This window comes from Pongo abelii, chromosome 1, assembly GCF_028885655.2.
Source record: "Pongo abelii isolate AG06213 chromosome 1, NHGRI_mPonAbe1-v2.0_pri, whole genome shotgun sequence".
Taxonomy (NCBI): Eukaryota; Metazoa; Chordata; class Mammalia; order Primates; family Hominidae; genus Pongo; species Pongo abelii.
In genome coordinates this window covers 89,443,613-89,460,983 of record NC_071985.2, presented here as the reverse complement: position 1 = coordinate 89,460,983, position 17,371 = coordinate 89,443,613, and positions in this window count along the sequence as shown.

The window sequence follows — 17,371 nt, the reverse complement described above, 5'->3', positions numbered from 1 at the left end:
AAAGAGATATAAAACACACAAAAAATGAATAAAAAAATTTTAAAAAATATATAAATCTTTAGTTTGAATAATTTAGTTTCACACAAAGACTCACTACTTTGTCTTTAATTTTGTCATTTTGCCACAAACGAGGGAAAATTTACTACAGACTTCATTTGAAACTGAATCAATACAAAACCTCTCTGATGCTTCGAACCTCCTGTCTTATTCCTGCTCCTATGTCATGAAGTTCTCAAATGCTACCCTGCAGCTATAATAGAATTACTCAGTTCTTCCCCAGTGATATCATACACCTAATACATAATGTCATTATAGCATTAATAATACTGCAACCTTTTCTTACAAAGATTGTGAATATCTTTTTTGTTAAGCTAATATTTCCTATTTGTTGGTTCAAAGTACTGATTTCCACAAAATACTCACATATTGATAGAAGAAAATAAAATAGCACCCAAGAAGAAAACCTGCAAAAAAAGTTATACTTTTGTAAATTTAAAATCTGTTAGAAGCTATTTGCCCTGTGTATGCAGAAAATAATTAATTAAATAAAATTAAATCTATTAGAAACTGAATTAACTCATCAGTATAGGTAACAAAATGAACATACTCAGCTTTCATATTTCCAAACAACAACCTCTCAGAAATAGAGGTCTCACCAGGCACGATGGCTTACAACTGTAACCCCCGCACTTTGGGAGGCCGAGGCAGGTGGATAACTTGAGGTCAGGAGTTCAAGACCAGACTCATCAACATGGCGAAACCCTGTCCCTACTAAAAATATTAAATTATCTGGGCATGGTGGCAGGCACCTGTAATCCCAGCTACTTGGGAGACTGAGGCAGGAGAATTTCTTGAACCCAGGAGGCAGAGGTTGCAGTGAGCTGAGATCACACCATTACACTCCAGCCTGGGAAATAAGAGCAAAACTCCATCTAAAATAAATAAATAAAAATGAAAAAGAGGTCTCTAAGTTTACAGTTTACAATAGTAAATACGTGTATGTAAAGTTAACAACAAGGGCTCAAGATCTAGTGAAAAAAATTAAACATCCCCTCAGTTGTTCATTACTGTGTGTAACTAACCACCTGAAAACTTAATGGCTTAATAAAACAGTAACATATTTGCAAAAATAAAAAAAAAGAAAATTTATAGTTCTTGTAATGTCTTTAGTTGATTCTAAGACTTTTTTTTGTATTTTAACATCTTTAATATCATTATGCATCATCATTAGTGGTACATGATGCCATCTAACAGACTGGGAAAACGGTACATCTATTTTAGGGACATTACCGCTTCTAACCATCGTCATCCAATCAGTGATTGCATCCCATTGATTCTACCCTTACTTTCTCTTGAATCTGTTCCCCACACAACTTCCTCCAAACCCCACTGCCCTGGACATTCATTTAGTTTAGTCTGGTTCTTTTTAGCTGTAACTAATAGAAACCCCATCTCAAAGTGGCTTTTCTAAAAAGTAAATCTATTACCTCATGAAACAGAAAATCAAGAAAGAGGGCAAGATCCAGGCTTGCTTGACAGCAGCTTCTCTTTATTTTATTTTATTTTATTTATTTATTTATGTTGAGACAGGGTCTCACTCTGTTGCCCAGGCTGGATGGAGTGCAGTGGCACAATCTCAGCTTACTGCAGCCTCAACCTCCCAGGCTCAGGTGATCCTCCCACCTCAGCCTCCCAAGTACCTGGGACTACAGGCACACACCACCACACCCTGCTAATTTTTGTATTTTTTGTAGAGATGGGTTCTCACCATGTTGGCCAGGCTGGTCTCAAACTCCTGGGCACAAGCAATCCTCCTGCCTCAGTCTCCCAAAGTGCTGAGAGTATAGGTACGTATATGACAGCATGGATGTGTGTGAAGATAGAAGAGTGCGGAAGAAAGCCCCTCCCCACCAACTCACTCCAGCCCCACGTCTACATCTCCAAGTGACTTGGAGAAGCTTTATTGTAAAATTACACATACAGAAAAAGATACGACATTAAATATGCAGTTTAATGAATTACAAAAAAGCCAAATAGGATGTGTAATTATCATCCTAGCCAAGAAACTTTGGCATCACCCAGAACCTTCCCATATGCTGCTTCCAGATAACAGATCTCTGCCTTCCCAAAAAGTAATCACTGGCCTGAGATGGAAATCAGCACGTCTTGTGTCCATACCACATTGTTCCAAATATTTTAGACTTTTTTTTCTTTTTTTTTTTTTTTTTGAGATGGAGCCACTCTCTGTTGCCCAGGCTGGAGAGCAATGGTGCGATCTCGGCTCACTGCAACCTCCGCCTCCCGGGTTCAAGCAATTCTCCTGCCTCAGCCTCCTGAGTAGCTGGGATTACAGGTGTGTGCTACCACCCCAATTAATTTTTGTATTTTTATTAGAGATGGGATTTCATCGTGTTGGTCAGATTGGTCTCGAACTCCTGACCTTGTGATCCACCCAACTCAGCCTTCCAAAGTGCTGGGATTACAGACGTGAGCCATCATGCTTGGCCCAAGTATTTTAGATTTATAAAATGTCTTGATATCCAGTAGAGCAAGGCTTCTCACTTTGTTCTTCTTTTTTGGCTATTCTTGGTTGTTTGCCTCTACACACACACACACACACACATACATACACACACCCTTCAGGATTTTATTGGAATTACATTGAATCTATAGATCATTTTAGAAATAATTTATGTCTTTAAAATATTGAGCGTGGCCTGTTTCTTCATTTATTTGTGTTTTATTTCTTTTTCATATCTTACAGCTTCCTTATAGGGATTTTGTGCATCGTTTGTTATTTGCTCCTTACTATTTGACTTTTTTTTTTTTTTTTTTAGACAAAGTCTCACTCTGTCACCCAGGCAAGTGATTCTCAAACCTCAGCCTCCTAAGTAACTGGGAACACAGGTACATATCACCATGGCCAACTAATTGTTTTATTTTTTGTAGAGATCAGATCTCACTATGTTGCCCTAGCTGGTCTCAAACTCCTGGGCTCAAGCAATCCTCACACCCCTGGCCTTCCAAAGTGCTGGGATTACAGGCATGAGCCACCACGCTGGCAGTGTTTGACGTTTTTGATGCTATTATAAATACTGTATTTTTGAAATTTTATTTTCTAATTGCTTGATGCTTATATATAGAAATAAAACTGATTTCACAAATATATATATATATCAATGACAGCACAGGAAAGACATAGTCTCAAAATAAATACAAATTTTCAGCTTGAATAAATTTAGTTTCATGAAAAATAATATTTTTTCTTACTTTTCTCATTTTGCTACAAACCAATGAAAACACTCTTGTGGTGGGGGGTCATTGTAGAGTAGAACTGGCCCCCAGACTATATTTTGGAATCACTGATCCAGGACAAACTTCCTCTGATGCTTCAATACCTGCTTTGCCATTTCTCTCCCAGTGTCATTCCTCAATTTCCTGAGCATAAATGTCACTCATGCCTCTTCTCCCGCAATAATGGAATGGATCACTTCCTCCTCAGTGTTGCCACATCCCTTATGCCCATTATTATCTTAACACGATAACATAACCTTTTCATTGTTTACACGTTTCTCACAGCAGTTCTTAAGAAAAGATTTATGAGGCACCCTATTTGTTAAGCTAATACTTTATTTACTTGTGGAGAGAAAATATTGAACTGTATATTTTCGAATATATTAACAAAAGGAAATAGACTGTATCTAGGTCCAAGACAAATATTCGATTTTTTTTTTTTTTTTTTTTTTGAGACATGGTCTTGCTCTGTCACCCAGGCTGGAGTGCTGTGGTACAATCATGGCTAATTGCAGCCTTGACCTCCCGGGCTCAAGCGATACTCCCACCTCTGCCTCCTGAGTAGCTGAGACTACAGGCACATGCCACCACACCCGGATAATTTTCTAAGTTTTTGTAGAAATTGGGTCTCACTATGTTGCCCAGGCTGGTCTCTAACTCCTGGGCTCAAGTGATCCTCCCACCTCATTCTCCCAAAGTGCTGGGATTGTAAATGTGAACCACTGTGCCCAGTCCAAATTAAATTTATGCTTCCTATAAAACTATGTCTAACACTTTAATAGCTCTGATATTCAGTGCATCCTTCATTCAATGGCATATCATAGTTTGTATTTCATCTCAAGTGGTACATAAAACAATGGTGCACTTTATTAATGACACCTTAGATTTGGTGAAAAAATGCTAGCTCTGACATTAGCATAGAGTTGGTACTCTGGAATGAGAACTTCCTGCAAGCCCACAGACTTGAGCTCCAATCCAAGATCATGTACTAGACATGTGACATTGGGCAAACCACTTCATCCCTCTGGACTTCAGTTTTCATGTCAGTAAAATGTGAAAACAAGTGCTGCAATCCCAGCACTTTGGGAGGCAAAGACAGGCAGATCACTTGAGGTCAAGAGTTCAAGACCAGCCTGGCCAACATGGTGAAACCCCATCTCTACCAAATAATATAAAAATTACCTGGCCATGGTGGTGCGCACCTGTAATCCTAGCTACTTGGGAGGCTGAGGCAGGAGAATTGCTTGAAACCAGGAGGCAGAGGTTGCAGTAAGCCAAGAACTCACCACTGCACTCCAGCCTGGACAACACAGCAAGGCTCCATCTCAAAAAATAATAATAATAAAAATGTGAGTAACAAGCTCTACCTCACAGGACTGTTGTGAGAAGTGAACTGACAAGAGCAAAATGAGAATGTACATGAATATGTGAAAGGTGTGATTATCATTAAGAAAGATTATCTCAAAAACCTGGATTTCTCTTTACTACCACTGCCATCAGCAGCTCACCTCAGCTGGGAAGCCCCAAACTCAATCAACAGGTGTGTGTAGCACCCATATTTCATTCTTTATGGATTTTTTACTTTCCTATTTGGCCTGTGCAAAAGCCCCCTTGTTTTACATAAGCCCTTCTGCTACATACTAAGGTATACTTACATACTGCATTGCTTATGAGAGGATTCAGAAGATATTTATTGAAAGACAGAATGATAAAATGTTTACAACTCCAAAAATAGACCTCAAGTGGATCTATAACCAGGGTCTACTAGAGATTAAATGATTAAATGAAAGTGTTTGGTATTCTAGGAGACTGCTAGAACCAAATTTAAAAAACAAAATCCCAACACACTTTCATGTTAAAAGCTCTCAACAAACTAGGCATTGAAGGAACATACCTCAAAATAATAACAGCCATATATGACAAACCCACAGCAAACATCATATGGAATGGGCAAAAGCTGGAAGCATTCCCCTTGACAACCAGAACAAGACAAGGATGCCCACTCCCACCACTCCTATTCAACATAGTGCTGGAAGTCATAGCCAGAGCAATCAGGCAAGACAAAGAAATAAAAGGCATCCAAATAGGAAAAGAGGAAGTCAAACTGTCTCTGCAAATGATATAATTCTATACCTAGAAAACCCCACAGTCTCTGCCCAAAATCTCCTAGATCTCATAAACAACTCCAGCAAGGTTTCAAGATTCAAAATAAATGTACAAAAATCAGTAACATTTCTATACACCAACAATGTCCAAGCTAAGTGCCAAATCAAGAATGCAATCCCATTCACAATTACCACAAAAAGAATAAAATACCTAAGAATATAACCAATCAGGGTGGTGAAAGATTTCTACAATGAGAATTACAAAGCACTGCTCAAAGAAATCAGAGACAATACAAACAAATGGAAAAACATTCCATGCTCATGGATAGGAAGAATCAATATTGTTAAAATGGCCATACTGCCCAAAGCAATTTACACAATCATTGCTATTCCTATCAAACTACTGATGACATTCTTGGCTGGGTGCAGTGGCTCATGCCTGTAATCCCAGGACACTGGGAGGCTGAGGTGGGCAGATCACTTGAGGTCAGAATACAAAATACTAAAATACAAAACTTAGCTGGGTGTGGTGGCGCATGCCTGTAATCCCAGCTACTCAAGAGACTGAGGTAGGAGGATTGCTTGAGCCCAGGAGGTGGAGTTTGGGACCAGCCTGGGCAACATGATAAAACCCCATCTCTACTCAAAATACTTAGCCAGATGTGGTGGCACATGCCTGTAATCTCAGCTACTCAGGTAGGAGGATCACTTGAGCCCAGAAGATGGAGGTTGCAATAAGCCAAGATAACACCACTGCACTCCAGCCTAGGTGACAGAGGGAGATTCTGTCTCAAAGAAATTAATTAGTTTAATTTAATTTAATTCATATGGAATGAAAAAAGAGCCCAAATAGCCAAAGCAATCCTAAGCAAAAAGAACACAGCTGGAGCCATCACATTACCAGACTTCAAACTATAGTGAAATGTTACAGTAACTAAAACAGCCAGGTACTGATACAAAAACAGACACATAGACAAATGGATCAGAATAGAAAGCCCAGAAATAAAGCCGCACACCTACAACCATCTAATCTTTGACAAAGTTGACAAAAACCAGCAAAGGGTAAAGGACTCCCTATTCAATAAATGGTGCTGGGACAACTTGATAGCCATATGCAAAAGATTAAAACTGGACCACTTTCTCACACCATATACAAAAATCAACTAAAGATGGATCATCTAAAGATTAAATGTAAAACCCAAAACCATAAAACCCTAGAAAGAAACCTAGGAAATACCATTCTAGACATAGGTCCTGGCAAAGATTTCATGATGAAGACACCAAAACCAATTGCAACAAAAACAAAAACTGGCAAATGGGATCTAATTACAGTATTTAATAAAGAGCTTCTGCACAGCAAGAGAAACTATCAACAGAGTATACAGACAACCCACAGATATTTGCAAGCTATATATCTGACAAAGGTCTAATAGCCAGAATCTATAAGGAACTTAAACAATTTTATGAGAAAAAAACAACCCCATTAAAAAGTGGGCAAGGGGTGGGAGTCACCAAGATAGCTGAATAGGAATACCTCCAGTCTACAGCTCCCAGTGTGAGTGAAGCAGAAGATCGGTGATTTCTGCATTTCCAACTGAGGTACCGGGTTCATCTCACTAGGGCTTGTCGGACAGTGGGTGCAGCCCATGGAGCAGGGTGGAGCATTGCCTCACCCAGGAAGCGCAAGGGGTAGGGTATTTTCCTTTCCTAGCCAAGGGAAGCTGTGACAGATGGTACCTGGAAAATCAGGACACTACCATCCTAATACTGTGCTTTTCCAATGGTCTTAGCAAATGGCACACCAGGAGATTATATCCTGCCCCTGGCTCAGAGGGTCCCACACCCACAGAGCCTTGCTCACTGCTAGCACAGCAGTCTGATATCAAACTGCAAGGTGGCAGTGAGGCTAAGGGAGGGGCGTCCACAATTGCTGAGTCTTGAGTAGGTAAACAAAGCAGCCTGGAAGATCGAACTGGGTGGAGCCCACTGCAGCTCAAGGAGGCCTGCCTGCCTCTGTAGACTCCACCTCTGGGGGCAGGGCATAGCTGAATAAAAGGCAGCAGAAACTTCTGCAGACTTAAACGTCCCTATCTGACAGCTTTGAAGAGAGTAGCGGTTCTCCCAGGATGGAGTTTGAGATCTGAGAACAGACAGACTGCCTCCTCAAGTGGGTCCCTGACCCCCGAGTAGATTAACTGGGAGACACCTCCCAGTAGGGGCCAACTGACACCTCATACAGACAGGTGCCCCTCTGAGACAAAGCTTCCAGAGGAAGGATCAGGCAGCAACATTTGCTGTTCTGCAATATTTGCTGTTATGCAGCCTCTGCTGGTGATACCTAGGCAAACAGGGTCTGGAGTGGACCTCCAGGAAACTCCAACAGACCTGCAGCTGTGAGTCCTGACTGTTAGAAGGAAAACTAACAAACAGAAAGGACATCCACACCAAAACCCCATCTGTACGTCACCATCATCAAAGACCAAAGGTAGATAAAACCACAAAGATGGGGAGAAACCAGAGCAGAAAAGCTGAAAATTCTAAAAATCACAGTGCCTCTTCTCCTCCAAAGGATCACAGCTCCTCACCAGCAACAGAACAAAGCTGGATGGAGAATGACTTTGATGACTTGAGAGAAGAAGTCTTCAGAAGATCAGAAATAACAAACTTCTCCAAGCTAAAGGAGGATGTTCAAACCCATTGCAAAGAAGCTAAAAACCTTGAAAAAAGATTAGATGAATGGCTAACTACAGTAAACAGTGTAGAGAAGACATTAAATGAGCTGATGGAGCTGAAAACCATGGCACAAGAACTATGTAATGCATGCACAAGCATCAGTAGCTGATTTGATCAAGTGGAAGAAAGGGTATCAGTGATTGAAGATCAAATTAATTAAATGAACCAAGAAGACAAGTTTAGAGAAAAAAGAGTAAAAAGAAATAAACAAAGCCTCCAAGAAATATGGGACTATGAGAAGAGACCAAATATGCATCTGATTGGTGCACCTGAAAGTGATGGGGAGAATGGAACCAAGCTGGAAAATACTCTTCAGTATATTATCCAGGAGAACTTCCCCAATCTAGCAAGGCAGGCCAAAATTCAAATTCAGGAAATACAGAGAACACCACAAAGATACTCTTCGAGAAGAGCAACTCCAAGACACATAATTGTCAGATTCATCAAAGTTGAAATGAAGGAAAAGATGTTAAGGGCAGCTAGAGAGAAAGGTTGTGTTACCCACAAAGGGAAGCCCATCAGACTAACAACGGATCTCTTGGCAGAATCTCTACAAGCCAGAAGACAGTGGGGGCCAATATTCAACATTCTTAAAGAAGAGAATTTTCAACCCAGAATTTCATGTCCAGCCAAACTAAGCTTCATAAGTGAAGGAGAAATGAAATCCTTTACAGACAAGCAAATGCTGAGAGATTTTGTCACCACCAGGCCTGCCTTACAAGAACTCCTGAAGGAAGCACTAACCATGGAAAGGAATAACCGGTACCAGGCACTGCAAAAACATGCCAAATTGTAAAGACCATCGATGCTAGGAAGAAACTACATCAACTAATAAGCAAAATAACCAGCTAACATCACAATGACAGGAGCAAATTCACACATAACAATATTAACCTTAAATGTAAATGGGCTAAATGCTCCAGTTAAAACACACAGACTGGCAAATTGGATAAAGAGTCAAGACCCATCAGTGTGCTGTATTCAGGAGACCCATCTCATGTGCAGAGACACACATATGCTCAAAATAAAGGGATGGAGGAAGATCTACCAAGCAAATGGAAAACAAAAAAAGGCAGGGGTTGCAATCCTAGTCTTTGGTAAAACAGACTTTAAACCAACAAAGATCAAAAGAGACAAAGAAGACCATTACATAATGGTAAAAGGATCAATTCAACAAGAAGAGCTAACTCCTAAATACATATGCACCCAATACAGGAGCACCCAGATTCATAAAGCAAGCCCTTAGAGACCTACAAAGAGACTTAGACTCCCACACAATAATATTGGGAGACTTTAACATCCCACTGTCAACATTAGACAGATCAACAAAACAGAAAGTTAACAAGGATATCCAAGAATTGAACTCAGCCTTGCACCAAGTGGACCTAATAGACATCTACAGAACTCTCCACCACAAATCAACAGAATATACATTCTTCTCAGCACCACATTGCACTTATTCCAAAATTGACCACATAGTTGGAAGTAAAGCACTCCTCAGCAAATATAAAAGAACAGAAATTATAGCAAACTGTCTCTCAGACCACAGTGCAATCAAACTAGAACTCAGGATTAAGAAACTCACCCAAAACTGCTCAACTACATGGGAACTGAACAACCTGCTCCTGAATGACTACTGGGTACATAACGAAATGAAGGCAGAAATGAAGATGTTCTTTGAAACCAATAAGAACAAAGACACAACATTCCAGAATCTCTGGGACACATTTAAAGCAATGTGTAGAGGGAAATTTATAGCACTAAATGCCCACAAGAGAAAGCAGGAAAGACCTAAAATTGACACTCTAACATCACAATTAAAAGGACTAGAGAGGCGAGAGCAAACACATTCAAAAGCTAGCAGAAGGCAAGAAATAACTAAGATCACAGCAGAACTGAAGGAGATGGAGACACAAAAAACCCTTCAAAAAAATCAATGAGTCCAGGAGCTGGTTTTTTGAAAAGATGAACCAAATTGATAGACTGCTAGCAAGATGAATAAAGAAGAAAAGAGAGAAGAATCAAATAGATGCAACAAAAAATGATAAAGGGGATATCACCACTGAGCCCACAGAAATACAAACTACCATCTGAGAATACTATAAACACCTCTATGCAAATAAACTAGAAAATCTAGAAGAAATGGATAAATTCCTGGACACATACACCCTCCCAAGACTAAACCAGGAAGAAGTTGAATCCCTGAATAGACCAATAACAGGCTCTGAAATTGAGGCAATAATTAATAGCCTACGAACCAAAAAAAGTCCAGGAAAAGATGGATTCACAGCGAAATTCTACCAGAGGCACAAAGAGGAGCTGGTACCATTCCTTCTGAAACTATTCTAATCAATAGAAAAAGAGGGAATCCTCCCTGACTCATTTTATGAGGCCAGCATCATCCTGACACCAAAGCCTGGCAGAGACACAATAAAAAAAGAGAATTTTAGACCAATATCCCTGATGAACATTGATGCAAAAATCCTCAATAAAATACTGGCAAACTGAATCCAGCAGCACATCAAAAAACTTATCCACCATGATCAAGCTGGCTTCATCCTTGGGATGCAAGGCAGGTTAAACATATGCAAATCAATAAATGTAATCCATCATATAAATAGAACCAAAGACAAAAACCACATGATTATCTCAATAGATGAAGAAAAGGCCTTTGACAAAATTCAACAGCCGTTCATCCTAAAAACAATCAATAAACTAGGTATTGATGGGACATATCTCAAAATAATCAGAGCTATCTATGACAAACCACAGCCAATGTCATACTGAATGGGCAAAAACTGGAAGCATTCCCCTTGAAAACTGGCACAAGACAGGGATGCCCACTCTCACCACTCCTATTCAACATAGTGTTGGAAGTTCTGGCCAGGGCAATCAGGCAAGAGAAAGAAATAAAGGGTATTCAATTAGGAAAAGAGGAAGTCAAGTTGTCTCTGTTTACAGATGACATGATTGTATATCTAGAAAACCCCACTGTCTCAGCCCAAAATCTCCTTAAGCTGATAAGCAACTTCAGCAAAATCTCAGGATACAACATCAATGTGCAAAAATCACAAGCATTCCTATACATCAATAACAGACAAACAGAGAGCCAAATCATGAGTGAACTCCCATTCACAATTGCTTCAAAGAGAATAAAATACCTACAAATCCAACTTACAAGGGATGTGAAGGACCTCTTCAAGGAGAACTACAAACCACTGCTCAATGAAATAAAAGAGGACACAAACAAATTGGAGGAACATTCCATGCTCATGGATAGGAAGAATCAATTGTGAAAATGGCCATACTGCCCAAGGTAATTTATAGATTCAATGCCATCCCCATCAAGCTACAAATGACTTTCTTCACAGAACTGGAAAAAACTACTTTAAAGTTCATATGGAACAAAAAAGAGCCTGCATTGCCAAGACAATCCTAAGCCAAAAGAATAAAGCTGGAGACATCACACTACTTGACTTCAAACTGCCCTACAAGGCTACAGTAACCAAAAAAGCATGGTACTGGTACCAAAACAGAGATATAGACCAATGGAACAGAACAGAGCCCTCAGAAATAATATCACAAATCTACAACCATCTGATCTTTGACAAACTTGACAAAAACAAGAAATGGGGAAATGATTCCCTATTTAAGAAATGGTGCTGGGAAAACTGGCTAGCCATATGTAGAAAGCTGAAACTGGAACCCTTCCTTACACCTTATACAAAAATTAATTTAAGACGGATTAAAGACTTAAATGTTAGACCTAAAACCATAAAAACCCTAGAAGAAAACCTAGGCAATACCATTCAGGACATAGGCATGGGCAAGGACTTCATGACCAAAACACCAAAAGCAATGGCAACAAAAGCCAAAATTGACAAATGGGATCTAATTAAACTAAAGAACTGCACAGCAAAAGAAACTACCATCAGAATGAACAGGCAACCTACAGAATGGGAGAAAATTTTTACAATCTATCCATCTGACAAAGGGCTAATATCCAGAATCTACAAAGAACTTAAAAAATTTACAAAAAAAAGTCAAACAACCTCATCAAAAAGTGGGCTAAGGATATGAACAGACACTTCTCAAAAGAAGACATTTATGCAGCCAACAGACACATGAAAAAATGCTCACCATCACTGGCCATCAGACGGATGCAAATCAAAACCACAATGACATACCATCACACACCAGTTAGAATGGTGATCATTAAAAAGTCGGGAAACAACAGGTGCTGGAGAGGATGTGGAGAAACAGGAATGCTTTCACACTGTTGGTGGGACTGTAAACTAGTTCAACCATTGTGGAAGAGAGTGTGGCAGTTCCTTAAAGATCTAGAACTAGAAATACCATTTGAACCCACCATCCCATTACTGGATATATACCCAAAGGATTATAAATCATGCTGCTATAAAGACACATGCACATGTATGTTCATTGTGGCACTATTCACAACAGCAAAGACTTGGAACCAAGCCAAATGTCCATCAATGATAGACTGGATTAAGAAAATGTGGCACATATACACCATGAAATACTGTGCAGCCTTAAAAAAGGATGAGTTCATGTCATTTGTAGGGACATGGATGAAGCTGGAAACCATCATTCTCAGCAAACTATCACAAGGACAGAAAACCAAACACCACATGTTCTCACTCATAGGTGGAATTGAACAATGAGAACACTTGGACACAGGGTGGGGAACATCACACACCGGGGCCTGTCATGGGGTGGGGGGAGGTGGGAGGGATAGCATTAGAAGAAATACCTAATGTAAATGACAAGTTAATGGGTGCAGCACATCAACATGGCACATGTTTACATATGTAACAAACCTGCACATTGTGCACACGTACCCTGGAACTTAAAGTATAATTAAAAAAAAAAAACAGAAATCTGGGGTGCAGTTGAAGGTAGTGACTTGATATTTACTAAGCTACACTGGAATTCAAATGTAGTTCTTCTCTTTCAAAGAATAAAATCTCTCTTAACTTCAAAAAAAAAAAGGGCAAGGATATAAACAGGCACTTTTCAAAAGAAGACATACATGTGGCCAACAAACATATGAAAAAATGCTCAATATCACTAATCACTAAAGAAATGCAAATCAAAACCACGATGAGATACCATCTCACACCAGTCAGAATGGCTATTATTAAGAAGTTAAAAAATAGTAGATGTGGTTGAGGTTGTGGAGAAAAGCAAATGCTTATATGCTGCTGGTGGGAATGTAAATTAGTTCAGCCACTGTGGAAAGCAATTTGGCAATTTCTCAAAGAACTTAAAACAGAACTACCATTCGACCCAGCAATTCTATTATCGGGTACATGCCCAAAGGAAAATCAATGGTACTACTAAAGACCCATGCACACGTATGTTCATTGCAGCACTATTCACAATAGCAAAGACATAGAATTAACCTAAATGCCCATCAACAGCAGACTGCATAAAGAAAATGTGGCTCATACATACCATGGAATACTATGCAGCCCATAAAAAGGAACAAGATCATGTCCTTTGAAGCAACATAGATGGAACTGGAGGCCATTGTCCTAAGCAAACTAACACTGCAACAGAAAACCAAATACCACATTTTGTCACTTATAAATGGGAGCTAAATACTAAGCACACATGGACACAAAGAAGGGAAAAACAAGACACCACGGCCTACTGGAGGATGGAGGGTGGGAGAAGAGTGAGGATCAAAAAACTACCTATCCGGTACTATACTTATTACCTGGGTAACAAAGTAATCTGTACACCAAACCTCCACAACATGCAATATACCTACACATGAAATCTGCTCATGTACCCCTGAATGTAAAATAAAAATTAAAAATAAAAATAAAAAATAAAACCTTTGGCAGAAAAAAAATAATTAATTAAATTAGAAATAAAAATTCCATTACTTCAGCATTTTCTTATTTTGTAATCCACATCACTTACAAGTTGAGACATTTCAAGTAGGTTATATGCTGCATTAAAGTTTGACTTTGAATGAAGGGGCTCTCCCTTGGAAAGAGCATTCTGGCTACACCCATCCCCTGCTCAAAATCCTCTCAGGGCATCTTCCCGTTTTAATTCCCACTTACTGGTAGAATAGTGAGATGGCACATGTTTTATGTTCACTATTCATTTGCAGTTTTCCCAGAGCCAGAGATCCTTTATCTGGAGATACTATTAATTAGAAGAATTACTTTTTTCATGGAAAAGCCTGCACCCTTCTCCTTTGGAGCCTGAGTAGAGTGGACCTTTTTGCTTTTTCTGGCTACCCCACACCAGAACACTGTTCTTCTTTTAGAGGAATCTCTCTCACACCCTGTATCATGTAAGACTTGGAGGGAGGCAGAGCCCCATCTCTAACTAAGGAAGTTGAAGGTCCCGATTCTCCCTTGCACCCCTCTGGACAGTCCATGATGCAGGCTGATGACCTAGGCTTGGCTGATGATGACTAGGCTTGGCTAGTCAGTGTTGTAGCCCAGAATTCTAAATCTTGAGAGAGAGAAGCAAAGTCAGAGAGTCAGTTTGGTAATGACCACAGTAGTGGCAGCATCAGCAGCCCAGAGCAGCCTCAGAGAGCCTGACAGACACAGAGCCAGCAGCAGCATCCTGACAAGATTGGAGCTGCAACCAACCACAGTTGTGTTCCCTGAAGTTCTCCCTCCTTTGAGTTCCAGCCCATTTTCCAAGCCTAGGATGCCATGCCAACCTTCCCACTTTCCATTGATTCTAGAATAGTTCTGAGATTCTAAAATAAATTCCTTTCTGCTTCAGTGAATTTTGTGTGTGTGTGTGTGTGAGACAGAGAGAGAGAGAGACAGAGAGATCTAAAATTCTTGACCACAAGAAAAAATAATCTCAAAGGAACCCCATATTGACAATATTTCCAGTCAAAATTTTATGAAAAACTAGACAAAAGTGTGAAGCAATTGTACATTGTTATACATCTTAATCTTCTGCTGAAGTGAATATCATAATTTTTTTTGAGCTTGAGACAGAGCCTCACTCCGTTGCTGAGGCTGGAGTGCAGTGGTGCAATCACAGTTCACTGCAGCCTCAACATCCTGAGCTCAAGCAATCCTCTCACTTCAACCTTCCAAGTAGCTGGGACTATAGGCACACACCACCATGCCTGGCTAGTGTTTTTAGGTTTTTGTAGAGATGAGGTCTCACTATATTGCCCAGGCTCATTTCAAACTCCTGGGCTCAAGCAGTCCTCCCACTTGGTCCCCCAAAGTACTAGGATTACAGATATGAGCCACCATGCCAGCCAATATCATAATTTTATTCTTATCTCTTATTTTAGAAAAAGAAGAAATACAGTGATTCCCCCTTATCTTCAGGGTATATGTTCCAAGACCCTAATGGATACCCAAAACCAGTGATAGTACCAACCCTATATGTAGTGTGATTTTCCTATACACACATACCAATGATAAAGTTTAATTTATAAATTAGGCACGGAGGCCAGGCACAGTGACTCTATACCTGAAATCCCAGCACTTTGAGAGGCCAAGGTGGGCAGATTGTTTGAGCCAAGGAGTCTGAAACCAACCTGAGGAACACAGTCAGAACTCATTGCTACAAAAACTAAACAAAATTAGCCTGACATGCTGCCTTGCACCTGCAGTCCCAGCTACTTAGGAGGCTGAGGCAGGAGGATTGCCTGAGCCCAGTAGGTAAAGGTTGCAGTGAGCCAAAATCACACCACTGCACTCCAGCAACAGAGTGAGACCCTGTATCAAAAAAAATAATAAAATTAAAAATAAAAATAAAAAATAAATTAGGCACTGTAAGAGATTATCAGCAAAAGCTAATAATAAAATAGATCAATTATAACAACATATTGTAATGAAAGTTATATAAATGTGGTTTCTCTCTCTCTCTCTCTCATTACCTGCTTGCGCTGTACTCACCTATTTTCAGACCATGGTTGACCTCAGGTAATTGAAATTATAGAAAACAAGGCCAGGCATGGTGGCTCATGCCTGTAATCCCAGCACTTTGGGGTGCCAAAGTGGGGGCATATCACTTGAGGTCAGGAGTTTGAGACCAGCCTGGCCAACATGGTGAAACCCCCTCTCTACTAAAACTACAAAAATTAGCAGGGTGTGGTGGCAGGTGCCTCTAGTCCCAACTACTTGGGAGGCTGAGGCAGGAGAATGACTTGAACCCGGGAGGTGGAGGTTTCAGTGAGCCAAGATGGTGCCATTGCACTCACCTGGGGAACAGAGTAAGACTCCGTCTCAAAAAAAAAAAAAAAAGAAAAAAGAAAAAAAAGAAATTATAGAAAACAAAACTGTGAATAGGGGGGTACTATTTGTATAAACAAACCTATGGATGCACAAAAGGTTGCTGATGCTCAAATGACATTGCTAAGTCAATCTTTTTGTGCTGCTGACACCATTGGCAGGGAGAACTGCTTAAAAAAAAAGAAAAGCAAAGAATTTGAAACTTCAATTACTGCCCCAAGACTTCTCTGTATAATGCACACACCTTTTCTCCTTAACCAGGCAGCCCTTCTTCTTCTAGTATAGAGCGTGTGCTAGGTAAGGCCCTACCATACCAGGGTTGGGACAAGCTGACATTTTCTATCCGCTAGACACTCTGAGAAGAACATAACAGCAACAACATATATTCCTGCCAGAGATGTTTAGCCTGGAACTAATAACCTGAAGGAAGCAGCCAGACAAACCCAAGTTAAGGAACATTCCACAAAATAGCTGACCCCCCCCAGACTCTTCAAAAATGATAACATCATTAAAGACCAAAAATAATCTCAGTTACTACACTAGATTAAAGGAGCCTAGGTACACATGACAAACAAGTGCAGTGCATAATCCCTGGTTGGATTCTGGATCAAACAAAAAACTATAAAGAACATTATTGGAATAATTAGTGAAATTTAATATGAGCTACTCTTAAGTACTAGTATTTTATTAATGTAAAATTTCTTGAATTATATTTGTATTGAGTAGGAGATTAATGTTGAAATAATTAAAGGTAAAGTGTCACAGGCCAGGCGAAGTGGCTCACGCCTGTAATCCCAACAGTTTGGGAAGCCAAGGTGGGCAGATCACCTGAGGTTGGGAGTTCAGGACCAGCCTGGCCAATATGGTGAAACCCTGTCTCCACTAAAAAAACAAAAAATTAGTCAGGCATGGTGGTGGGCTCCTGTAATCCCAGCTATTTGGGAGACTGAGGCAGAAGACTTGCTTGAACCCAGGAGGCAG